This window comes from Urocampus carinirostris, chromosome 14, assembly GCF_059441175.1.
Source record: "Urocampus carinirostris isolate Australia breed hairy pipefish chromosome 14, RoL_Ucar_1.0, whole genome shotgun sequence".
NCBI classification, from domain to species: Eukaryota; Metazoa; Chordata; class Actinopteri; order Syngnathiformes; family Syngnathidae; genus Urocampus; species Urocampus carinirostris.
In genome coordinates this window covers 21,926,690-21,953,632 of record NC_142362.1, presented here as the reverse complement: position 1 = coordinate 21,953,632, position 26,943 = coordinate 21,926,690, and the positions used below count along the sequence as shown (strand labels likewise).

The 26,943-nt window shown below is 40.4% G+C and overlaps 1 protein-coding gene across 1 annotated transcript in view; it reads right to left on the bottom strand.

Annotated features, from left to right (window-relative positions):
* The window catches only part of st6gal2a (ST6 beta-galactosamide alpha-2,6-sialyltranferase 2a), a 103,450-nt gene extending 77,670 nt beyond the window's left edge, over positions 1–25,780 (bottom strand). The window contains exon 1 of the mRNA XM_088353375.1: positions 25,539–25,780. The gene's annotated coding sequence lies outside the window, so the exon portion shown is untranslated. The remainder of the gene's footprint in view (positions 1–25,538) is intronic.
* Positions 25,781–26,943: the final 1,163 nt, after the last annotated feature.

Here is a 26,943-nt window from a genome sequence, read left to right as displayed (position 1 = left end):
TGAATGCAATGAAGATTTTCACAGAGAAGGCTTAAGTTTAATCACAGGTCACGCTGATCCGAATGTGGAATATTTTGTTTAGTTCTGTTTATAACAGAACTCTGACGCAGGAAGGCAGGCATTGTTTGAAGAAGTTGTTTTGATAAGCGCTCTGCTGTCATGAGTTTTTCAGACATCGGGACGCTCTTCTCCGAGATGGTGGACCCCATGTTGGCGGCTTTCCCGGCATGCCCATGGGAGGAGCTGGCACACCAGCTTGCGGAAAAAAAGAGGGCAAAGGAAGTAAGGCAGAAGATCGAGAGGGGAGGCTTGACTTAGACTCGAGTGACACCAATTCGGCCATATATTTGATGGAGTTCACTTAGCTAAATTAAATTGGCCCCCGTGTGGAAATGCCGGTCTCTTGTTCAGTTTTCCATCAAGAAACGAGTGTGCATTGTTAGGTGATTGAAGGTTGCATTTGGTTACTGGAGTCAGATAAATAACAATTTGGTAAACGCTACATTTTAATATTGCTTACTCACACCTATGGAAAATTTGATCCAGCCAATTAACCTGACATGCATGTTTTTGGTATGTGGCAGGACACCAGAGAGCCTGAGGGAAACCCACATAAGGACGGGAAGAACATGCAACTGTTATTGAACCTAATTACAAGTAGATGGTATAGTTACTTAAATCCTCTAGAGCAGGGGTGTAAAACTCAATTGCAACAGAGGGCCAAAACTCAAATACTGTAACACCTTTGGTCATGGGCTGAATATTTATTGAATACACTTGAACATGAAAATGGATTAAAAACCAGACTGGAATATTATTCAAGAATAAACAAACCTAATGTCATGATTACAGATTTGGATCACCTGTGCCTGCTCATTTGGTACCAGCCGCTGTGGGCTACCTGATTGGTTCCCTGTCCCTTTTTAAGACCAGTCCTGTCACTCTCCGGTTGTCAGTCCGTCAACGAACCTCTGTTGTTACAAGGCAAGCATTTTTTGAACCTGACTCCCGCCTGTCCCGTTTTTGCACCCATTTTTCCACCTGTCTATTCCTGATCTCACCGTTTGTCTCCAGCGACGACCTGTTTTCGATCCCGGCCTCGTCTGTTCTCCCATCCGGGCTTACGACCCGTTTTTGATCCCGACCACGTCTGCTCTTCCGTCCCGGCTTACGACCGGTTTTTGATCCTGACCACGTTTTTTAATCTCCTGTTCCGGCTATCGACCTGTTTTTCCTTCCCTGACACCGCCATCTCTGGCTACCGAGGATCTACTTCCGTATTCCGATCACAATCCGATTGCGAGAGCGACTTGCTTGCCGCGTCCAGCGAGTACCGGATCGCTGGCGCTGCCCTTCCTCTTTCTATTCAATAAACTTGCAGTTAATGTTACGCATTTGGGTCCTGATTCCGTTCTGGTCGTGACACCTGAACATTAAATAACTTAAAAAAACTTGCTCTCCATAAAAATATCTCCTGCCAAAACTATACAAATTCAAAATAAGGAACAAAATGGAAATATAAATATAATTTTTGCTTTTCACTTGGGGAATTTGCTTTAGTGAGAAACATGTTGGGTCCTCATATTCTTCTTTAACTCTAAAACTTTCTGTATCTTCAGCTTACTCTGATGTTTTGTCTTGTAGACCCATTTTACATTAAATTCCTTGATTACGGCCACATTAGCTCCACAAAGAAGACACCCGGGATTACCGGTCAGTTAACAATCATTCAGTCTCTCCTCGGTTTTGAATGGCTGTTTTCCGAAACAACTTTTTGCCCGGCCATCGTGAGGGTTTAGCGTCCTTGAATTCACAGAAACAGACACATCACCCTGCTTTTTTCCGTTTAGCCTTCTGTTACATCATGATAGATGGCAGTTCGTCCCTAAGTGTTATGACTCCGCTTCCTGATACTGAAGACTCACTGTTGATTTCATTTTTCAGTGTTGTTTTTAAACTGGCCGACATGTTGTTAGTGAGTAGATAGTTTAATAAACTAACTGGATTGATGCGGGAAGATTTCTGGGAATTCTTGTGGTGGCAGCAGAAGCGCTGCATTGTGGGATCTGCAGTTTGAGAGTTATCAGCGTTTCATAGACCCGAGGCCATAATAGTAGATGTACAGTAAAACTCTGTTAATCCGGATTCAAATGGGCCGGAAAAATCATCCGGATAATCCGAGTTCCCCGATGTCCAGTAATCTCAGATCCCATGACCTCAAAATGATGTTTAATGGAAAATACATGAATAACCTGATACAACATGAATTCACGCGTTTATATTCACACGGAAAAAAAGAGAATTGTAGAACAGGAGTCTGAGGGGGAGTGATAGATGGCAGAGAAAACGGGAGCTTTATTGTCCTAGTTCTTCAAAACAGGGCACAACAAAAACATGTTGTTATCTCTTTAACCGGAAGAAGGGACAGTGCAACTTCCTAACCTGTCCCCCTGGAACTCTCTCCTCAACAACGTTGTTCCGTGGGTGAATTATGTAAATCCACTACAGAATATTAATGAAACATACGTAATGGGTTTTTCAGAAGATCTGGATTAACCCAGTTATACTGTACATAAAATAATTTTACGGACCGGATATAATTGTACGCCGTGGACCGTGAGTTTGACACCTATACTCTAGAGCACAGGTGTTGAACGGGGGCCCGCGGGCCGGATCAGGCCGGCTAAGGGATTTAATCCGGCCCGTGAGACAACACTGAGGAAAGCATGAGAGAAAAATGAGCTGCTGGTTGAAATATGTCACTTGATGTTGCCAGGCGCCTCTCACAACCGCTGTACCTGTATTTCTTTCTTTCTCTCTCTCTCTCTCTCTCTCTCTCTCTCTCTCTCTCTCTCAATCTCTCTCTATCCTCCCTTTTTCTCTCACTTTCTATCTCTCTCTCTTTCACTCACTCTGTCTCTCTTTTGCATTCTTTGTTCCTATTTGTCTCTTTCTCTATCTGTGTCTGTTTACCTTATTTTACTCTATCTTCCTTTTCTCCTTTTTTTCTGTCTTTTCTCTCTCTCTCTTGTGTCCCCCTCCTCTTTCTCCCCTTCTCTCTTTCTCTCCTTCTCTCTTTCTATTTCTGTTTGGAATTCTTTTTCTATCTATTTCTTTCCCCCTCTCTTACTATTTATCTTTTTATCTCTCTTGTTTCTAACATTCCCTCTCTCTCTTTCTCCCTTTCTCTCTTTCTTTTTCCCACCCTCTCTCTTTTTTCTCCCTCTTTTATTTTTTTCTCTCTCCTTTTAATTCTCAATGTACTCGTTTTTCTTTCTTTCTTTCTTTCTTTCTTTCTTTCTTTCTTTCTTTCTCCCCATCTTTCCTTTTTGTTCTTCCTTTATTCTTTCTTTTTTTTTCTTTCTTTCCCTCCATCTTTCCTTTTCATTCTTATTTTTTTCTTTGCTTATTTCGTTTTTATTTCTTTCTTTTTTCATTCTTTCTTCTTTTCATTCTTTCTTTCTTTCTTTCTTTCTTTCTTTCTTTCTACCTTTCTTTCTTTCTTTCTTTCTTTCTTTCTTTCTTTCTGTCCATCTCTCCTTTTCATTCTTCCTTCCTCATTAGTCCGGCCCCTGAGAGAATGTTTGTTCTATCGCGTTACCCCCGAGTTGAAATGAGTTTGACACCCCTGCTCTTGAGATAATCATTTCAAATGCCTTTGCTTCAGCTACATTCAATTTTCGAGCAGCAGAATTTAGATGAATCAAGCATTGGACATCAGTCAGGAGGAGCCCTGATGTTTTGGAGAGCAAAGAGGAAAATAAATCAAATGAAACCACACAGGGAGAAATCTAAAACTTGCATCATCTCGACCTTGCATCCGGGAGCATTGACTCCTGACGGCAGACTTTCACCATGCCGACGGCAAAGACCTGCACGGGAAATACGGCCGTGTTGCGTTACGGCCCATAAATCTCACCGAGGGAGCGGGAATGTCCCGGGAGGGCTGTCGTTTGATGTATGAGAGAGGAGAAAGTCCACTTAGGGTCCACTTTGTTGTGGCGACAAGAACTGTAATTAGGCTCTCTTTGGTTTCAAGTCAATGGAATTGGTGACCTCCAGACAGACTCAATTGCCAATTTGATCCACTCTGTAGCAAAGAAAGTAAGCTAGAAATCCAGTCCAGTCTTTCTGTTCTCAGACAGGCCAAATAAGTAACAGAATGTCATTTCCAAATGTTTAGCTTCACATGGGTTTTCTGTGTTATACTGTATCATTCAGACTATGAGGCAGATTTTATAACCACGATGCCTCATTCGAGCTGTATCATATTACGATAATCAACCTGAGCCAAACCATACAAATTGAGGTTGTTGTTTTTTTTTGTTTTTTTTTATAAAACTGACTGCAATGAAATGAACATCGACATTCTACATGTGGGGCAATCCGACCATATTGCGGAATGAATACGTTTTTTCTCTACTTTGCAGTGTTCATTGCTTTCAAACATAAACAAAAACATTGCAGGTATTATCATCCGATTTTTGGTGGAAAATAAATTCTGGGTGAAGTTGTGGCACAGTGTTATGACGGTGCAGACTAAAGTTAAGGAGAGCGCAGTGTTGGCTTTTTGAGTTTTGTTTTTTGCCGTACACATTTAATGGCGCGAAGGACACAACAGTAATTCAGACTGGAGTGATGGCCTAAGTGTAAAATTCACGGCACGCCTCTTACAAACCAGAAAATATACACTACTGACTTGAAAATTTAAACAATGAGTTTAGTAATACAGATACTGGAATCAAAACGCCCCGTAAATTTCTTTTTTTTGTCAACACCTACAAATGATTTTAGAACCCAGGCTTTTGAATTTGGACTAAAAACTGCTGAGAAAACAAGCAAGCTAAAAAACCTAAAGCTCTGCATCCATTTTCAGACACCTTAACCCTTATAATCTACGTGAACTCTGGACGCCAAACATGGACTCAGATTATCGGCCTATTAGGGGTTTACTGCACGGCTATGATACACAATAAGCCCCTCTCGCCCGCCTTCCCCTTGGTTAAGAAGCTCAAACGTAAGTAGCAGTTGGTAAACCCTTACCAGCTACAACATTATTTCCACACAGCGATGCAATTTAACACAAGAAACCGATAACAACTTAGTTTCCCTTGGTATATATGAATTATCTGGATCTTTGGAAAGATGTTTACAAAACATCACTGTAAAAACACTTAAATTAATAGGGAGAAAAAACTGACCAATCCATGAATTTGTTTTGTATACAATGCACAATACAATATTAACAATACAATTATTTGGTTTGTTTTTTACAAAACAACTCTATGTTTTGACTGTTTCTGACTAAGTGAAGTAGCTTGAAAGGGTTGTTATTGTTTTTTGTTTGTTTTTTTTACAATATCACATGTGCATCGTTTTGGGTGGACGCTTTGGAGAAAAAATATTGCTAAGTTTGTTCAAACAATTTGATTCTTTCTGGTATATTTTAAAAGACACCAGATGTGTTTATTTTTCTATATATAGCTCATATTTGTGATGTGTTTAATATTGGAAACCTGCAAAGGAGATTACGTAGGATGCAAGTTTTTTATTTGGACTATTGTGCACTGTTAACATCATTGTCACTATTGGCTAAGAGCCTAATGTTTCTGTTCTTTGATCTTCCCACTCTTTAGAGGAGATCTTCTTTTTGTAACCTCTGAGATTTAATGAAAAGAAAGCGGAGGGCATTTAGAACAGATTTAGAATCTGGAATTGTGAGGGTTAATTTACTGTCCTCTCCTGTTCTCCTTGTAAGTTTAACATTTATTGTTGTCTTTTCTCCTTATTTTGGGTGTCTACTAAACTATAAACTTCATCATGCATTTAGTATCTTTTTAAGTGCCCTACCATGTATTTTTAGGTCATTTTCATTTGTATAGGTGTTGGGGTGAAGGAGTGGGTTTTCCTTTCTATTGTACAGTAGTGTTTTTACTGTACGCAAAACATGTGAACGATAATAAGGGGGATTTAGGGATTCAAAATTAGCATCATAACTCCCACTTGCACATTGAAAACTGCAGCTATGCCAATGTGTGTCTAATCATGCATCAACATTCCAGCAGACAGTTTAAAGTCTTTGTAAAATGAGGTTAATTGGCCTAGATATAGGAATTTGAGGGCTTTCACGTGGCAAATTCTATCTGTCTATCCGTCTGTCTGTCTGTCTGTCTGTCAACCTACCTACCTAACTTCTGACAGTAGGGTGGGCGGTCGGTCTATCTATCTAGCTAAAAAAAGATTTGAAACCCCAAAGTGTTAATATGTAATCAAAAGATTAATAATGCAAGCCTACCGTTGGCAACATGTGTCCAATCATGCATCAACATTCCAGCAGACAGATAAGAAGTACTAGTAAAGTGAGGTTAATTGGCCAGAAACAGGAAGTCAAGGGCTTTCACGTGGCAAATTTCTTTCGATCTGTCTGTCTATCTGTCTGTCTGTCTGTCTGTCAACCTACCTACCTACTTGCTGTCGGTCGGGCGGTCTATCTATCTATCTCAAAAAGATTTGAAGCCCCAAAGTGTTCATTTGTAATCAAAAGATTGATAATGCAAGCCTACCTTTGCCAACATGTGTCCAATCATGCTTCAACATTCTAGCACATTAAAGTAATAGTAAAATGAGGTTAATTGGCCAGAAATAGGAAGTCGAGGGCTTTCACGTGGCAAATTTATTTCGATCTGTCCGTCTATCTGTCTGTCTGTCTGTCTGTCTGTCTGTCTGTCTGTCTGTCAACCTTCCTTCCTATCTACCATCTGTCCGTCTGTCTGTCTGTCCGTCTGTCCGTCTGTCCGTCTGTCCGTTTGTCTGTCTTTCTGTCTGTCAACCTTCCTACCTACCTACCTACCTACCTATTGTCTGTCTGTCAACCTTCCTACCTACCTACCTACCTACCTACCTATTGTCTGTCTGTTTGTCTGTCTTTCTGTCTGTCAACCTTCCTACCTACCTACCTACCTATTGTCTGTCTGTCTGTCTGTCTGTCTGATAAAGATTTGAAACCCCAAAGTGTTCGTTTGTAATCAAAACATTGATAATGCAAGCCTATCTATGCCAACATGTGTCCAATCACGCATCAATATTCCAGCAGACAGTTTAAAACACTCATAAAAAATGTTAATTGGCCGGGAAGTCGGAAGTCAGAGCCTTTCACAAGGTAGATTCGGATCCCACGCCCGCTCTGGAGGGAGGGCCACAGCTGGTTTCGATAATTGAGGCGCTGTTTCCTTTGAAGCTCGCATAACTGCTGCTTGGTCTGTTAGTGAGCATCTGAAATTACACCTCCACCTTCCCACAGTGCCCATCCCACTCGTCTCTGATGCTTCCACGCGAGTGATGAGAGGGGAAACTTTTCCTGTGGCTTAACCGGCAGTCAAATTATATAGCAGCTTTTTTTTGGGATCCAAATGCTGAGAGAAGACTGTTCACGTGCTCACCAGCTGTCTTTTTTATACATAAGGACGACGGTGGAAAGTGCGACAATAATAAACTTCACACTCACTTGTTCGCATTCACATCGAGTAACAATTTCATCAAAGGGACATTGTGTATTATTCAGATTCAGATTCAGATTCAGATTCAGATCTACTTTATTGTCATTCTAGTACACGTGTATACAGAACGAAATGTCGATGCATCTGACCCCCACAGTTTCCTTGAATGTACAGATATAAATAATGTTGTATTGTATTTTGGCTACGTATAGTATTTTACCATAGTGCCGATAGTGCAAGAAGAGTAGCTAACCAGATGTGCAAAATGGGCAGTCAGGTTAACAAGTCAGGTACACAGTAACATTAACACTGTAACAATAACGCTGTAATTACAAGAGTGCAGAGAGCAATGTGCAAGGAGTGGCAAGCTATAAAAAAAAACTGCCAGTAGTGCAAAAAGTCAGATTAGCAGCCGTTTAGATTTAAGTTAACTATATGTTAGATTGACCATTTAACAGTCTAATGGCCAGGGGGACTAGACTATTGCGGAGCCTGGTGGTCCTGCACCGCACACTGCAGTACCTCTTCCCAGAGGCTAGCAGAGTGAACAGTCCATGATGGGGGTGAGAGGGGTCCCCGGTAATGTTTTTAGCATGGGATAGGCAGTGCTTCTGGCCAATGTCCTGAATGGAGGGAAGTGAAGTCCCGATTATTTTCTCTGCTGTCCTCGTTACCCTCCTCACACTACCCCAGTCGGTAGCGCTGCAGCCTCCACACCACACAGAGATACAGCTGGTCAGGATACTCTCTATGGTGCCCCTGTAGAATGTAATGAGGGAGGGTGGGGGCAGGTGGGCTCTCCTCATCCTCCGCAGGAAGTACAGGCGCTGCTGTGCCCTCTTAACCAGTGATGCAGTGTTCACGGACCAGGTGAGTTTGTTTGTAATGTGCACCCCTAGGAACTTGATACTGCTGACAACCTCCACAGCCTTGTTGTTGATGCAAAGTGGGGCATGGTTGGGCTGGTTTTTCCTAAAGTCGACAATGATCTCTTTAGTTTTGTCGACATTCAGGACCAGGCTGTTGTCCCTGCACCAGCCCACCAACTGCTCCACCTCCTCTCTGTAGGCCAGGTCGTTGTCATCCCTGATGAGGCCCACCACTGTTGTGTCGTCAGCAAACTTCACGATGTGGTTTGTGGCGGACCTAGGGACGCAGTCGTGTGTCATCAAGGTGAACAGCAAGGGGCTTAGGACGCAGCCTTGGGGGGAGCCCTTGCTGAGGTGGATGACATCTGAACTGTTCTGACCTCCTACTGCTGGTGTCGGCAACTTATGGCTCGGGAGCCCGCGTGCAGCTTTTCGGCCGAAAAGCTCAGCGTCAAGCGTCCAAAACACCAGGGTATGATGACTATTACTATTATTCCCCCCCACAACAAATGCCGCCTCCCGGTAGAGGAAGGGGCCGAGGGGGTAGACGGGGTGCGGGCAACTATATGTACACGCCTGACTACTATGGCTACGAGGATTACTACGACTACTACAGTTATGATTACCAAAACTACCGTGGCGGCGGTTACGATGACCCCTACTACGGCTATGAAGAGTTCCAAGGCCCCACCCGGGGCCGTGGTGGCACCACCAGGGGTACCAGGGCGTCCCCAGGCGGCAGAGGCCGCGGCGTTGAAGGCGGGCCGTCCCGAGGCCGAGCCGGCTTCTCCCAGCGCGGAGGCGGGCTCTCTGGCAGGTATTTGAAAATGTTTACAAATCATACCTGTCGACCTCCATGGCTCCATGCCCTTACAAACTGTCGTATTTTCCCTTTCAAACTACAAAATAATCTTACACCATTTTTTTTTTCAAACGTGTTTATTTATGTAGTTTAACATGTTATATTGTACATGTGTTTTGTTATATCATATATATCGTTAATTAACATTTTGTTGTGAGTTGCACAACATGAATGAGGTTTATTATAAAAAAGTTCAAAAATGAAGTAGCTTGGATGTTTACTGTAGAAGGAAAAATACATGCAAATATAATTAAGTAGAATAATACGTTTTCTTATTCAAATTATGAATTAATTTTCTGCATTAAATTATTGTTGGTAATATACTGATTAAAGGGATAACCACAAACCTGTCTTTTTTCATTTTCTCCTTTTATACTTTTTTTTCTTAACTTCTTTATACAACATAATAATTCGTAATATAATGCATCAAAGCAAGTGAGCCGTTTGAGAGCCGGCTCTCTTTAATGAGTTGACCCGAAAAAGCAGGTTCTCTAAAAAGAGACGGACGTCCTTTCACTACACAACTACCACGGAATGATGCATTATGGGAAATCCCCAGGCGGCAGACGTATGCGCACAGCATCAAACCGCTCGCTTCGCTTGCAACGAAAAAAACGATACCGAGATAGAGGCTACCGAACACCTCATCTCAACTCATTAGCTGCACCGCTTATCCTCAGTAGGGTCGCGGGGGTGCTGGAGCCCATCCCAGCAATCATCAGGCAGTGGGCAGGGGACACCCTGAACTGGTTGCCAGCCAATCGCATGGCCGCGGCAAACACGTTTGGCTCAATTGATTTGCCATTTCGTGATCGTCGGTGTATACCGGATGGTACCCATAATTGACAAATTTGCGTTTTTCCGTACAGATTTCCATGTACCTTGTACACGTCTCAAAATGCATAACAAACGTACTTTGTACGGCAAAAACGTACAGGTTGAGAGGTATGACAAAGATGACAAACATGACACAAACACTTTTAACATTTTCTAATGCTGGAAAAATGTGTAGAATAAATATTACATTTCATATAGGGGTGTAACTATGAGACAAGAGGGAAGATCTGCTGGCGCGAGTTCATGGGCATGAGGTGACGGATTTGACTTCCGCTCTCTCACAGGTATCAGGTTGTAAAAAGGTATACAGGTTGTAGCCGCGAATGCAATAAAGTCATATTTTGTGACAAAATTTGTTGTTATCAGGTTTCCGCACCCTGCAAAAATGCCGGGGCTGCTATTGCAGTTTTCTTTTATTCCAGGATGAAAATGTTGAAAGGAGGAAAAGGACTGTTTCGGATATAGTCCAAATGCCAACCCAGGAGTTTATTCGAGCGCTTCTAAGAATTGCACATACTTGCATGTGCAAGAAGAGAAGATGCAATGCTGATTTCAGCCAGAAGATGACATCAGCAAGTAGACTATGTTGAAGTTACAGACATCCCCTTTAAATAATAAGTATAAATATATGAAATGATATACAAACATGATTTTTTTAAATACTCGTAGTTTGAGAATTTATTTTACACAACATGAGCCTCACTTAACGGGAGCTGACATAGTTGTTCGCCATCTTGATGCTACGGGTACCCAAAAACCTCAAAAAGGCTGGGGAAAAATGAGAGAAAAAATGGTGCAGTATGGTCACTTTTAAGTTTGTATTCTACCACGTGCTTTTTAGCGACCTTTTACAGTTGCATGTGACAATACATCTACTGATTAAATAATACGCACTGTTCTTTAAAAGAATATACGCACTTAAAAGGCATATATCTAAAAAATGTTTTTACTTTATTTCAAAATGTAGTGAATTATCAACATTAATGAAACAAGCAAAGTCATCTGCCAAAGCGGAATTTGTTGTATTTCATTTTAAATATTTTTTTAGTTTTATTTAATTTCATTCAATTATCTACTTGGTAGTCGAGCTGTACAACGGAGTACCAAGATAGTAATAGCATTTAGCATTTGTTTACGTGTATGCACTTGCAGCCACCAGGTTGACTTGAATTGTCCGTTCATTTTTTTACTCCGTCAGAATCGAAAACCCCAACATAAACGTCTAAAATGACGTAGAACAAATGACACACGTATTTTTATATTGTCTGATCAAACTCTTTTGAGAAAATGAAATGTAGCAACATTTCTTGTTCGGTTTAAACGTAACATCACAGATGATGCGTTAAGGGCCAGGTAAAGTCGTTTGAAAAGTCCTAATTTATATACTTATTATACAAATATATATGATTGTTGTGTCAAAAGTCTGTGTGGAATGTGGCACATATCGGGGACATTCCTTTTCACTCAAAAACAAATTCATTTGTGTTAAAACATAATACCGAATCATTAAGTCTCGTTGTGCCAGGAGGTTCCAGGTTTGTGGGTGTTCCTGCAAAACTGTATCCCATACCTTTGAGCCATCCATAATTGAGCTTCATGCATGAGTATGTTTTAATTTCATCTTTGACCTTAGACAATCAGAACAAGGGCAAAAAAAATATTTAAGCGAATGCTAGAAGCTGAATTCTTGCTGGGTGACATGTGGAGAAGGCTGCGATGCAAATCCTCATTAGCGAGGCAGATGTGTGAAAGGTGTTACAAACCACAAACCGCTACAGAGGTGGAAAAGGCGACCAAAGATTCTGGGAAAATTGAATTGGAAGTCCAGCAGCGAAAAACTAAAACAGCTCTTTAAGAACGGGGCGGGTGAGTCATATTAGAATTGTCTTTATTATCCTTATAACAACTTAGTGAAGATCGTTTACATCAAGATTAGATGCGAAACTCCAAGACAAACACCTAATAAAAGCCTAATAAGAAATAGGAATGTCAGTATAAACAGGTAAACATATTTACAAGGTACTGGCTCGAATTATAGGTAAATAAGAAATACAGTGTAATGAAAACAGTATCATGACATTTAGCAGCAAAATAATTCAAAAATAAGTTGATAAACAATATATGAATACCGGTACTCATTTTTTCATACATAGGTGTACAGGAACTACACTGCCACAAATCCACTTCCCTTAATTTCCAACCACTGACTCTGCCAACACCTCAAAAGACACATTCCATTCATTGGGAGTGAACAGTCTCTCCTGCTGTTTAATAAATATTTGAAACCCCAAAGTATTCATTTGTTATCAAAAGATTAATGATCTGAATATGTATCATGCCAGAGAATTTATTTCATTGTGTGTCCAAATGAAATATGACCTATTATCAACAATTATATCAACCCATTGGCAAACTTTATTTTGAAAAGCATCAACAGAAACTGAACCAGGCCCAGGACACACCTCCGGTGACTGACATCACCTGCCTTTAAAAGAGATGCGTGAATGCCTTTCTTACTTTTTCCTCACACCGCTCGAAGGACAGGCCTTGCCGGGCCTGTGCCCCCTTGGGACAATGGGGACCAAGAGGGCCGATATCCACAGCCTTGTCTCCTCAGCTAGGATACATGGCGAAACCCAGCCATGTTTCTCCCTTTCCCTATCCATTGGCTGAAGAAGACATAATTGGTTTTGACGAGAGGCATAGAGAGACTTTCAAAAAGAGTGGGGTTCACCATGTAGCAAGGCCTCCACCTTTTTTTTTCCATGTGATGCATTGTCTGACCCTGCTGGCCGAATCGATACAACCAAATTCGCTTTTGAACAAAATAAATATAATTTAAACCAATTTTCTCTACATGGGCAAGACAAATGTTGAAATTGGTTTTAAACCTTTTAGTCCTTCTTTTAAAGGACCTGCACCACATAAAAGTTAAAGAGGGCAACAGATTGAAGAGGTGGTGGCCTCTCTATATAAATTTAGTTTTATTTAATTTCATTCATTTATCTATTTGGTAGTGCAGCTGTAAAAATGAGTCCCTAAATAGCATTAGCAATAGCATTAAGCATTTGTTAACGTTCAGGGCAGTTGAACATTCCCCTGGCATGAAAGCAGGCAATGTCCTCCAGACTGGACAAAGAGAATCCAATGATATACTGGGCTGTGTTGACTTTTTAATGTTTTTCTGTCTGTGATGCCATATACGAGTATGCTCTCCACTGTTCCTCAGCAGCTTCTCAGCCCTCGGGCAAAGCATGCTTGATTGAAAATGCAAGCGTGGTCTGTTCACGGGGCAACAAAGACTGTTGGTTCTGTAGGCGAGGTGGGCGAATTCACTGCCCAACTCGTGGAAGCAGTTGTTGGTTTGCTCTTAGTGAGCTCCCAATGGCAGACCGTGTGACTACGTCCATTCAGTCCACAAAGCAAAGGTGCTCTGGTCTTGACCTACTATGGAACGGCAAGCTTTCAGACCTAGGGGTCGGTGTGAAAAATCCTCTGTGCCCCAGGCTGGTTTCGGGCTCCATTATGTAGTCTGATTGGTGGTAGGGATCTGAAACCACATGCAACTTTTGAGCTAGGGGTAAAGGTCGGGTAGAACGTGTCCTTAAGACACTGAAGTAAGTCCCGGTAGACAACAACAACAAAAACCAGCAGCTTCTTTTTCAGGTTGTTTTTTCCTTTAACATTTTGGGGAGCAAGAGCTCAGCAGGAAAAAGGGCACTAGTATTATCATTGTGTATGTAATGCAATTTGACTTTTATTTTGAAAATCATCAAAGGCCCTGGAAAAAAATGTGCAGCAAAATGTTGCAGTTCGGTCACTTTCTTTCTCTGTAGTTTGTATTCCTCTTTTAGCACTCATTTCGATTGCACTATGCAATACAGCGTGATAGATTAGTCAAAAAATGCACACTATCTCTTAGCGATTAGTGCATGTCCTAATTATACAGTAAACACCCAAATGCCCAAAAAATGCATTTGTAAGAGTTAAGTGTGGAATGAAATAGTTTATTAATTGTTTATTAATATGAATTATAAACTCATCATAGCGTTTACAATAACACACAATTCAGAATGCTATTCTCAGACTGATTCGTAAAACAAAAGATGTACAACATAATATTCTCTGTGGCACTGTTTTTTCTTTTCTTTTGAGTAATTAAAAGGTTTGCATCACTACACTTAGAAAAAAGGAATGAAAATATACCCCTCAACAACTGACTCAAAGACACAAGACCATTAGAAGCCAGGATACACCACATAGGACAAGACCCCCGATTCGAATTATCTATCACTATGTAATCTGGGTCAGTCTTTGCATAAAATTGTATTCAAACAATACTAATAATAAAAAAATGATTATTTGTTTGGATGACAATGACACAATGACTAATTTATACTCCCAAAAACGGTCTCAATGTGCAGCTGTAAATCGATGGCTCAAAAAGAACATTTTAAAAGCAGTGGAGCTCCTAGTAACTAATGAAATGTGCTGTATAATTACAGTCAGTGATGAGCCGATAACATAGTTAATCACAGATTGAGTGGCCTCGATAGTGATGTGCAGGAAGTCCGAAGAGAAGGCCACTTATATATGGGCTCAAAGAGTGAAGGCCGGCTATTCAGGTAAACCAGTTTGATGCTTTCGTTCCACTTGCTAGCATCATTTCAAACAGTGAGACCTAGTCATGTATTTTAAAGCAAAGTGAAGCCCTTTGAGACTCCTTGTGATTAAGGGCTATACAAATAATCATGACTTGACGATAAAGATAAATAAAGTTGAGTTCAACTTACTTTTGGACGATGCACTTCAAGAGGTCCTCCTCCGTGGTAAAAAGTGGCTGAAAAAAGTGTTCCGACTATTTTTTCAACCGCATCAAGCTTTCTTTTTCCACTTTTGTATCAAAACGAACGGCTCAGCCTCTTCTTTAAACTTTACACCAACCATACCGAATGGATGCGCGAGATATTAAACAATAACAATGTCAACGTTTTTAGCGCGCTAGAGATACAGTGCAATGTGTTTACCAACGAAATAGTAAGTAGAAGCCAGATTTCTTCTTTGTGGTGGATGCTGGCTGACCTCTCACAGCTCCACCACTCGCTAATGGTGGCGGAAAGGAGCACTAAAGTATTGTCCTGTACTTGGCAAAAGGTGCACACAATACAAAATCTAACCTACAGCAATGTCCGAATTTTTTTTGGCGTCCCGGAAAAAAGGTTCAAATCTAAGACGAATGTTCGTAAGTAGGGGAGCGTCTGTACAATAAAATACGAACTACTCAACAGTAGGGCTGCAACGAATGATTATTTTAATTTTCACCGACTATTTAAACGATTAGTCGTATGATAGGAAAAAAACATTCATTCAAACTTATATTTGTCTGACATTGAATAACTGATGTGGAAAACAATAATTAACAAAAAAAAATGGAATGATAGAAAATACATATTATATTATTCATACTGTAGATTTGTATAAAAATGAAATAAAAATATCTAACCAAATAGGCGCAGTGCTTGGTCAATAGAGATATAAATCCCAGAATAAACCCCTGTCCATTTTTTAGGGACAGGCAAATTAAAACTAAATTAAAATCAAGGAAACATTTTGTATTCCTGAAAACCAAGAAAAGGCTCATTCGCATCGGTAGAACAGTAAAAGAAAGAAATATTCCGTGCATTTTGTAAAGTACATTTAGTGGTAAACTGCAAAGTCAGATGCAAAAGAATATTTCTCAAAAGTTTGAAATCGATTGGTTTTAACAACTTTGTCATTTTTTTACAAGTGACATGTATTCTTCAGACTAAATGCATTTAAGTACAAATATGTTAGTCAGGTACCGTATGGCATAACGCTAATGCTGCTCTCTTTTATATTGAAATACACGCATATAAAATTTACTATCTTGTCATCAAAATCATATTGGCTCGAATGTTACCTAATTTTATTAAAGCAAGTCAGACCCAATTTCGTTCAACTGTCCGACGTGGTTTTTAATGTTGGAGCGAGTTGCTGCCATGATACGCAGTTGTCTTTTTATATGCTGTATCCTGACAAAAATGCTCCCAAACCTTTTTTAATACGTATACTTGATGTTGAAGCCGCCATTTCTGTATCTTCATGTTACCGCTTGAGACACAGACGCTATTGCGCATGTGTGATTCTTAGCAGGGATTCTATTCTTGTGGAGATCCCTCAGTCTGTTGGAAAAACGTGTCTGGCTTCAATAGTCCATAATGAATTCCATGTTCAACTATTTCTATTCTTGATTTTTGTTGTTTAATCATTGTATTTCTAATCAAAAGTTACGTCAAACGCAGACTTCCCAACAAAAGTAAAGCTACCTACATTGCATCAGCGCACATTTCCTGACAGCCATCCAAAAACTGGATAACAAACGAGATCAAGATCTCAAATCAGCCCTTGCCTTCTCAATATCAAGACTACTTGAACCATAGTTGCTTCTTGACAGCGCAGAGCGAAACACCACCAGTTTTCTGTGGGTGACAGATGTGTAAGCACTTCAAAGACACGCGAGAAAAAAAAACATGCTTAATTGCCATTCACACGCGTGCGTCTAACCCCGTCGATCAACACCCGCAACTTCCTCGAGCTTTCACTTACATCGAGAAAGTACAAAGCTGACTTTCCTTGCCAAATCAAAAGCTCAATCACTCACGTTAAGTGCAAATTGTCATGCTACCTGCAGGCTAATGTTAGCTCTGTGATAGCTGGTTAGCTGGTTGATAGATGATTTCTAAGGGAATGGTGTGTGTTAGTGTTTTTTTGTATTTCTTGAGGATTCCCTGTAATAAATGCAGTAAAGAGACCCCTTACTACTTTGCCCTTCAGTTATCGCTGGTTCAGTCCTTTGCGGATTTTCATTTGAATTGTCTTCATATCAACGTATCGTTCAGAGTGGTCAGAGAAATATCAGCGGTAGGTGCAGCAAAGGGCAGATTGTGTGTGCGTGTATTGGGTGGGCGTGACTGTTTGCGTACGCGACAGTGATATGCCCCTGTAAGCTGTCAGTCATACAGGTTGGCAGCGCATTTTACGTTTCTGAAACAAAACAAGCCAGGAAGGGCCGCTAGCTTTTAGAGGCCAGTTACATTAAAAGAAATTCATTCATTAAAACTGACTCGAAGGAAAGTCATTAAGAATGCAAAGAAAGGCTGATCACCAGGGGGTGCTCTGTGGGATTATTATCAGGTTCTAGAAGCGACTCAGGCAAGAGCAGTGCTGATGGTCTGCCCAACTGCTTGCTAGGCTAACAACTCTCCAAAACTACTGCTGCAGAACTTGTATCCTCCCAACGCCTGGTCCATGAGCCATGAAATGGATGACTTTGGAGCCACTACTCGTGGGATACCACTGCATTCAGGGCGGTTTTATTTTGATCGTTGCAGAGAGCTGTCTCCATCCGAGGACACCTGATGCTAGCATGCAATTAGCCAGACGCTTTCTAAATTGCTTTCTTTCACTGAAAGGAGAAGCCCTCCAATTTTGTTTTACTTTTGTTTTACAGGGGTGGAAGGGGCATAAGTGTTGAAGTAAGGGGAGGCTCTTCGCTCATACCTGAAGCTGTGTGTGCTTTTGACAAATGCCTTACAATTTTGTTTTAATTGTGTATAATGAAAAAAAAAACATTCATTCAACTGCTTTTATGTGCAGAGCTCAGGCATAAGCGAGCTAAGCTGATGCTTAGGGCTCTGAACCACTAAGGGCCCCCCCAAAAAAACTAAAAAAACTTACAGTAAAACTAAAACAGGACCCTAATATACTATTTTGCTCTAAATGTTGTCGTTTCAAAACCATTTTGATGAAACTAATCTATTTTACAGGAAGTATAACATGTCACATGCGACCCCCGACTCCAAATAGTTGCCCACCCATGGAGGAGAACGTGGAATGAGTTCTAGTAGGTATAGAAATGATCAAGTAATAGGAGGCCTCAAATCTAATTTTGCTTCAGGGCCCCATGAGGCTTAGGCCAGTCCTGTTAATGTGTTATTATTTATAGATCTATTTTTTTTCTCACCGTTGTATACTCCGAGTTGGAACTTCATGGTAAAAAAAGCTGTAAATAATTACCGTATTTTCGGGACCATAGGTTGCACCGTGTTAAAAGGCGCAGTCTGCGGAGCTGTATTTAACACAGGGGCGCACTGCCCGATAGGGCCCAGGTGCCCTCTGTTACGACCACTGCTGTTGTGCCCGAGTCTGACTCCTCTTCGCTTGAATTATGCTTCTCAGCTCTGCAGTCTTGGTAACGTTTGCATATGTCTTGATCATCTCATTTTATAGACCATAATCGCTTTTTCGTTTTAATCATGCCAATCAATATTCCACATTATACAGACTTTGACTGCGACACACATTCCGTCAGAAGCACGCAAAAGGGAGTCAGATTTTGCAGGGGACGCCACGTGTCCTTTTCTGCACAAGCGCGCAGCTTGTGGCGCTCAAACAAGAGATGCATAAAAGTCACAGGAGATTATAACAAGTCACATTCAATTGGAAATGTGTACAATCGCACGAAAACTTCGGATTTCACAAAAATGTAGTAGGTCTTACGTACCGCTTGGACATCGCTCAAACCTTTGACCTCCAAGTCTCGTGGCGGGCGCCCAACCTCATATTAAACACAGGGCCCACCGCACTATAGGGCACACCGCACAATTTGAAGAAAATCTGAGACTTTTATGTGCGCCTTATGGTCGCGAAAATATGGTATGTATTCCTTTCAAGGAAAAGACTGAAGAGCCAGAACCAGCAGGATAAAAGACAGCCTCGTCTATCAGGGTGTCAGGACTCCTTTCTCTCTAAGTGGAAAAATATACATATATATTTTGTTTTCACTAGTGTTTTTATTGTACTATATATCAATTTGCCCCGCCAGAAAAAAGTCATAACACTTTAGAATTTCTATTGTATTAATAGAAACATTAGTATATGTATGTCGTTATACATTTATATTTATATATTTTTTGTGATTTACTAGATAGAAAAGTTAAACAATAACTTCGGGAAAATAATTTAAAATGAAAACCCAAATAAGAAAAAGAGACGTTTGCAACTTTTATTTACTTTGCTCCAAAATATCTTTGGTAAAATGAGTTTTCAACTAAAAACAAAACAATAATGTAAATGCACAAAATTACCCATCAATGGACTAAGATATTACAACTAGAACTGATGAGAATCGGAATTATTTTTGTTGATTTATTTATTTGGATCAGAATTTTTGCAAAAAGTTGAGCGTTTTAGGGATTTTATCAAAAGTTCATTGTGCCATGTGTTAATGATTCTCGTTAGCAATGAGTTCTCACGTTATCGTCCTGAAAAAAAACATATTGAGCCTAATTGAATAACTTTTTTTTTTCATTTATATAATTTTTTTTAATCAAAATCTCACTTTTTTCATGATATTCAACAAAAGATTTAATCAGATCAGACCTTTGTTTTTTGTTTTTGTTTTTTGGTCATGTCATTTCAGTAACATGCTCCGTGTGCATAGGGTATATTACATTAGTATAAATGCTATGTGCACATATTTATCCAAATCATACATCTATAGATTAACAGGAGTCAAAATGCATGAAAAATGTGTAATTGACTCAGACATGTCAGTCGACGCCAAGCACCAAATACTACCATCTGCAGCTTGTACTTTGCCAAAAGGAGACGGCAGTTACCACAGACATAAAAAAATTAACTGATGAAGCCATTTGACTGCTGTTGCTGACCAAAACAGCAGCAAAACACAACACTCAACCATCCCTTTAATTGGCTTATAGATCTGTTTGTGTAGTAAAAGGAAATAAATTGAGTTCTACTGTAGCACTATTTCTCAAAGAGACTTTGTGTTACATTTTGGGTGTGAATTAACCCAAGTGGGGGGTGCAGGAACTGCAGGCAGAGCTGCTCAAAACAAGGATGGTATTTATGAATAAAATCAGGACCAAGACTAAATAACCAAATTAAGAGGTGGGCACAAATCAACTAACAAAATGCCCAAAAAGAAACCAAAACTTATTAAAAAAATGACGCAGGAAGGTTTCCAGGAGAACTCAAAAAACTGACATTGACCCAGCCAAGCTTGCTGAACAAAAATGTCCTTTTAAAGGGTCCAGGATGATTGGGCAGAGGTGTGTGATGACAAGGCACACCTGTGTACGGTTCAAAATGCTAGTTGGGGCCCTCTGGAGGTGGGAGGTATCCCAGACCCTAATATACTGTGAATTATCAAGCAACTCCTAGCGGTAAATAAAAACCTTCATTCATTAAAGAGAACAATGTTGATTTGAATAATAAGCAGAAATACATGAACTATCCTATAAATGGGCATTTTTGAAATACGAGTAGGTCGAGAAATGTGTCTTTATTTTACATAACATGAGCCTCACTTGGTAGTAGCTGACATGATTGTCTGCTATCTTGCTACAACAGGTAGTCCCAAAACCCCAAAACGTTGTGGAAGGCTGGCCAAATCAACGGTAAGAAAAATCAGAGATTTCTTTCAATTTGAGTCTCTGTATTTGGTATTCTTTGTTGTTCTTTCTAAGATTATATTCTGTTGCACTACACAATACCGCAGTGGCCACCAACCATTTTAAAGCTGAGAATTACCAGTTTAATATGCATTTCTAAAATGACCTTTTATTACAATGTTGTTACTATGTTATCACCAGGTTTTAATTATAAATTAGAATACGCTCAGTACACCACTAAAACATCATGCCAGTGAGAAATCAAATTTCCTGGAAAATCTTTATGACCAGTGACTGGTTTGCTATTTTTACGACTTGTCCATGGACTAATCAAAGGTTCCTAGAGGGCTACATGACCGCACCATGTTGAAGACCCCTGCAATACGTTGACACATTGTGGCCAAATTCATAATTCAAGGTGCAAACAGAACAATCAGCTGACCAAAACAGCAACACAAACCAAAAGTCAGGTTTATTTGTAAAGCGCATAATCACTATCTATCTATCTATCTATCTATCTATCTATCTATCTATCTATCTATCTATCTATCTATCTATCTATCTATCTATCTATCTATCTATCTATCTATCTATCTATCTATTTACCCTAGTCATATCCCTCGAGAGGGGTGACCGAAAGCACATACGAAAACAAAGAAAATTAAAAAAATAGAAAAATAGCAAAAAACACACACAAAAATTTCTGGACCATGGCCAACCCAAATGCCCAAACACCCAAACAGGTTAGGCGCCTCGGCGCCTAAGTTGGTCACGCTTTCGTCCTTCCCGATGAAAACGGGACACAAGAAAGCGGTCATGTCACTCGGGTCAGGGTGACACAAGACACACTTCTGTTCAACAGCATGCCCCGACAGCTTTTATTGGTTTACCCCTGCTGCATCATACGGGTGACCTGCCCATCCCTTATAACACCTCCAAACATCCCACTATCCTTATACAACACCTCTCCACTCATTCCTATCACCAACAGGAGCTCTAGCTTCCACTATATTTAGACCTCTTCCCTGCAGTGCACTCATTACACCATCCATCCACGTCAATCGCGGCCTTCCTCTTGGTCTCCTGCCATTTACTTCTGCGCATAATCACAAGGAGTCTCAAAGGGCTGCACATACCAGAGACCAGACTACAGACTATTATTACACCATCCCCTGATCTAAACCCTCCATGAGGGCAAGGAAGAACTCAAAAACCTCAGCATGAGGAAAATTAATAAACCTAGAGAATCGACTGCACATGAGGTAATCCCCCTTCCAGGATAATCAGGCTGCAACTGATGCATTCACAAACAATAAGATTAAAAATAGAATATATAAAAATAAAGTACGATATAACATAAAATATTTTTAAAAAACAAAAATGATGACCAGGTTGCAATAAATGTAGCATCAACAAAAGCTGTAAACAATTCGCAAATACCTGCACATAAACAAAAAACATTTATCTCCAAGTGCATTTACTACCTCTATCATACAAATTTGGGGTCTTCTAATGTGATCTCATGACTGTTAACTGTAGTTGCAATTGTGTCCTGTATATACTGGACCGAACCCAATAAAATTAGTTCTGTTTCCACTGTGTGTGAATGGCAAATGACCCAGGAGGAAGCAATTTAATAACATCTTTTCAAGTACTATTTTATCACCGAGCCATATGTACTCATACCTGTCAACCTGTACGTTTTTGCCGTACAAAGTCAGTTATTATGCATTTTAAGACGTGTACGACGTACGAGAAAATCCATACGGAAAAACGCAAGTTTGTCAATTATGGGTACCATCCGGTATACACCGACTATCACGAAACGGCAAATCAATAAAGTCAAATAAGTTCGCCGTGGTTCGCCTCTATCTCAGTATCGTTTTTTTTTCGTTGCAAACAAAGCGAGCGGTTTGATGCTACTGTGCGCATGCGTCTGCCGCCTCGGATTTCATGTGGTAGTTATGTAAATGGTAAATGGTCTGCATTTATATAGCGCTTTTCAAGTCAATGAAGACCTCCCAAAGCACTTTACAATGTGCTTCACGCTTACCCATTCACACACACTCACACACCAATAGCGGCCATGCAGCCATGCAAGGCGGCGGCCTGCTTATTGGGGGCATTAAGGATTCTGTGTCTTGCCCAAGGACACTTCTACATATAACACGGAGGAGCCGGGATTCCAACCTGCAATCTCTTGATCCCAAGGCGAGCGCTCCACCTCCTGAGCTAGTGAAAGGAAGTCCGTCTCTTTTTAGAAAACCTGCTTTTTCGGCTCAACTCATTTAAGAGAGCCGGCTCTCAAACGGCTGACTTGCTTTTGGATGCATTGTATTATGAATTATTATGTTGTTTAAAGAGGTTAAGAAAAAAAGGAAGTATAAAAGGAGAAAATGAAAAAAAGACAGGTTTGTGGTTATCCCTTTAATCAGTATATTACCAACAATAATTTAATACCGAAAATCAATTAATAGTTTGAATAAGAAAATGTATTATTCTACTTAATTATATTTGCATGTATTTTTTCCTTCTACAGTGAACGTCCAAGCGACTTCATTTTTGAACTTTTTTTTAATAAACCTCATTCATGTCGAGCAACTCAGTATCTCACAACAAAATGTTAATTAACAATATATATGATATAACAAAACACATGTACAATATAACATGTTAAACTACTTAAATAAACACGTTTGAAAAAAAATATGGTGTAAGATGATTTTGTATTTTGTAAGGGAAAATACAACATTTTGTAAGGGCATGGAGCCCTGGAGGTTGACAGGTATGTGTACTCAAGAAGAGAACCTTATACAGTATAGCTCGCGAGCCATTGGTTCCCAACCCCTGATATGTATGAATTTTGGCACCAGTTACTTTTGGAGTAACGCTCTACCTTCTGGCATTGGTAATTCAGGGGGTTAACCAAGTTAAATTTGAAATGAAGTAACTAGTAGCAGTACTGTAACTATCTTTTCCAGTAACGCGCCCAACACAGTTCATAACACGTTTGTTTGTACAAAAGTCAATTCCATTGAAGTTGGGAAAAAGTTTAAAATGTCAGTAAAATTAGAATAGAATGACTTGCAAACCTTTTCTAACCCATATTTAAATGAATACACCACAAAGACAAGATTATCCATGTTCAAACTCATAAACTTTATTTCCATAAGCAAATAATGATAAACTTAGAATTTTATGATTGCAACAAGTGCCAAAGTAGTTGGGAAAGGGGCTTCTTCACCATTGTGTTACATCACCTTTCCTTTTAATAACACTCAATAAACGTTTAGGAAGTGAGGAGACTAGTTGTTGAATCGTTGATAGTGGAATCCTTTCCCATTCTTGCTTTATGTACAGCTTCAGCTGTTCAACAGTCCGGGGTCTCCTTTGTCTTATTCTGCGCTTTATAATGCGCCACACATTTTCAATGGGAGACAGGTCAGGACTGCAGGCAGGCCAGTCAAGCACCCGCACCCTCTTACTACGAAGCCACGCTGTCGTGAGACGTGCAGTGTGTGGCTTGGCATTATCCTGCTGGAAGAAGCAAGGGCGCCCATGGTAAAGATTCTGTTTGGATGGCAACATACTTTGTTCCAAAACCTGAATGTACTTTTCTGCATTAATGGTGCCTTCACAGATGTGCAGGTTACCCATTCCTTGGCCACTCATGCACCCCCATACCATCACAGATGCTGGCTTTTGCACTTTGCGTGCATAACAGTCTGGGTGGTTCTGTTCTTCTTTGGACCGGAGGACACGACGTCCACAATTTCCAAACACAATTTGGAAAACTGACTCATCAGACCACAGAACACTTTTCCACTTTGTATCAGTCCATTTTAGATGGGCTCGGGCCCAGAGAACCCTGCGGCGTTTCTGGATGTTGTTGATGAATGGCTTACGCTTTGCAACATAAAGTTTTAACCCACACTTACGGATATAGCGTCGAACTGTATTGACTGACAGTGGTTTTCCAAAGTGTTCCTGAGCCCATGTGGTGATGTCCTTTACACATTGATGTCGGTTCTTAATGCAGTACCGCTTGAGGGCTCGGAGGTCACGGGCATTCAATAATGGTTTACGGCCATGCCGTTTACGCACAGTGATTTCTCCAGATTCCCTGAACCTTTTCACAATATTATGGACTGTAGATGATGATATCCCTAAATTCCTTGCAATTGTACTTTGAGGAATGTTGTTTTTAAACTGTTCAACAATTTGCTCACGCAGTTGTTCACAAAGAGGTGAACCTCGCCCCATCCTTGCATGTGAATGACTTAGCTTGTTCGGGTCTCCCTTTTTTATACCCAGTAACAACTCTCACCTGTTGCTAATTCATCTGTTCACCTGCAAATAGTTGGTTGATTTCCATTCATCCACTTTCTGAGTAGTTATTGACACCTGTCCCAACTATTTTGGCACGTGTTGCTGTCATCAAATTACAGAGTTGATGATTTTCTCCCAAAACAATAAAGTTTATGAGTGAAGACAATAAATATGTTGTCTTTGCTGTGCATTCATTTAAATATGGGTTGAAAAGAATTTGCAATTTACTTGGATCAATTTTTATTTGCAATTAACACACTTTCCCAACTTCATTGGAATTGAGTTTTGTAGTTCCAAGTTGTGTGCAGCAAGGTGCGGATCCATTATCACCGGGCAAGCCCCGTATCCATCGCTCCCTGGGAGGAAATCTTTCCTTTCAAAGCTAAGGGGTGGAGAGGGCTTCTTTTTCATATTTCCATATCGTATCAAATAGGATGGAATTGACCCAGCGTGCACGCGCCCCCGTATGGGAATGCAGCTCCGTGCACGCGACCGGGACAAAGACCTCGTGCACAGCGTGCGATTCATTGTTTTTTTTTTGTCATTTCTGTTTTTGTGTGAGCGTGCAGCCAGATGCTCTCGTGCAGCGATCGCAGAGCATTGAATGGGAAGAAGATAAGGGAACACAAAAACACAAAAAAATGCTTACCTAGAACGCGAAGAGGGGTAGGGGGGATGCTGGCGGTGTTCCGTTGAGATGGTTCGTTTATGCCTCCGCAGAAATCCTGCGAGCAGCGCCAAAAGTCCGTCGTTGTCTGCCTGTCACATAGTTGCTGCTGATACAGGCGACCAGACCTCCTTCTTTTCCTTTTTTTTCCTCCCCTCTCTCTTTTTTGGGGCATTCACAGCTGAGTAGTGATGGGTCGTTCGCTAACGAGACGGTTCTGTGGGGCTCTTTGTAGGGACCGACGGGAGCCTATCAGTAAGCAGCAGGGTACCTTCGAAACACACTCACACTCTCATTCTCTCTCTCTCTCTCCCTCTCTCTCTCTCCCTCTCTCCATCTCCCTGCACCCCCCTCTCTCTCTCTTTCCCTCTCCATCCCTCTTTGTCCCTCCCTGTCTCTGTCTTTAACATTATTTTCCTCCTCTCTCTTTCTCTTTTGTTTTTTTTCTCTCTCTCACCCATTCTCTCTTTCTCTGTCTTTTTCTATCACTCTATTTTTTCTCTCTCTTTGTTTCTCTATCTTTCGCTATATCTTTCTCTGTCTACTTCTCTCTATTGCTTTCTCTCCCTTTCTATCTTTTTGTCTCACTTTCTTCCTCTATTTCTCTATCTCTTTCTCTCTTTCTCTCTTTCTATCTTTTCCCTCTTTCACTCATTCTCTCTTTACTTCCCTCTCTCTTTCTATCTTCATCCGTCCCCTTTCCATGCTTTCTATATTTATTTCTCTATCTTTCTGTTTCTTTCTCTTTATTTTCTCCTCTTTGTCTTTTTCTCTTGTTTTATCTGTTTCACGTTCACTTTTTCTATATTTCTCTCTTTCACTCTCTCTTTTGATCTTTCTATATTTATTTTTGCAATGTTTTTTTTCTCTCTCTTTCACTCTTTCTATTTTATATCTTATGATGTTTGTCTCCCTTTCTCTATCCTTTACCTCTTTTTTGTTCTTTCTCTCTGTTCTTTTTTTCCCTGTATCACCTTTTCTCTTTTTCCCCCTTTATCTTTCTCTTTTTCACACTTTCTCTCATTATTTGTCTTTCCTTCATGCTCTCTCTCTCTCTCTGTCTCTCTCCACCCCTCTCTCTATCTCGCTCTTCCTTACTCTCCCTCTCTCTCTCTCTCCCTTTCTCTCTCTCTTTCTCTCTCTCTCTCTCTCCCTCTTTCTCTCCCTCTCTCTCTCTCTCTCTCTCTCTGTGACTGGTCAATAATATAGGCATTATCCCCGTGTTGTTTGATTAGTATTAACTCTTTGAAAACTTTAAATTCAGTAAAACTTTACTGTACATTGATACAATAAATGTTATAGTTACATAAGAGCACGATACATTTTCAAAAGGAATTAATTTGGTGCGTAACGTTTCATATTGTTAATATATCACTGAAAACAAAAA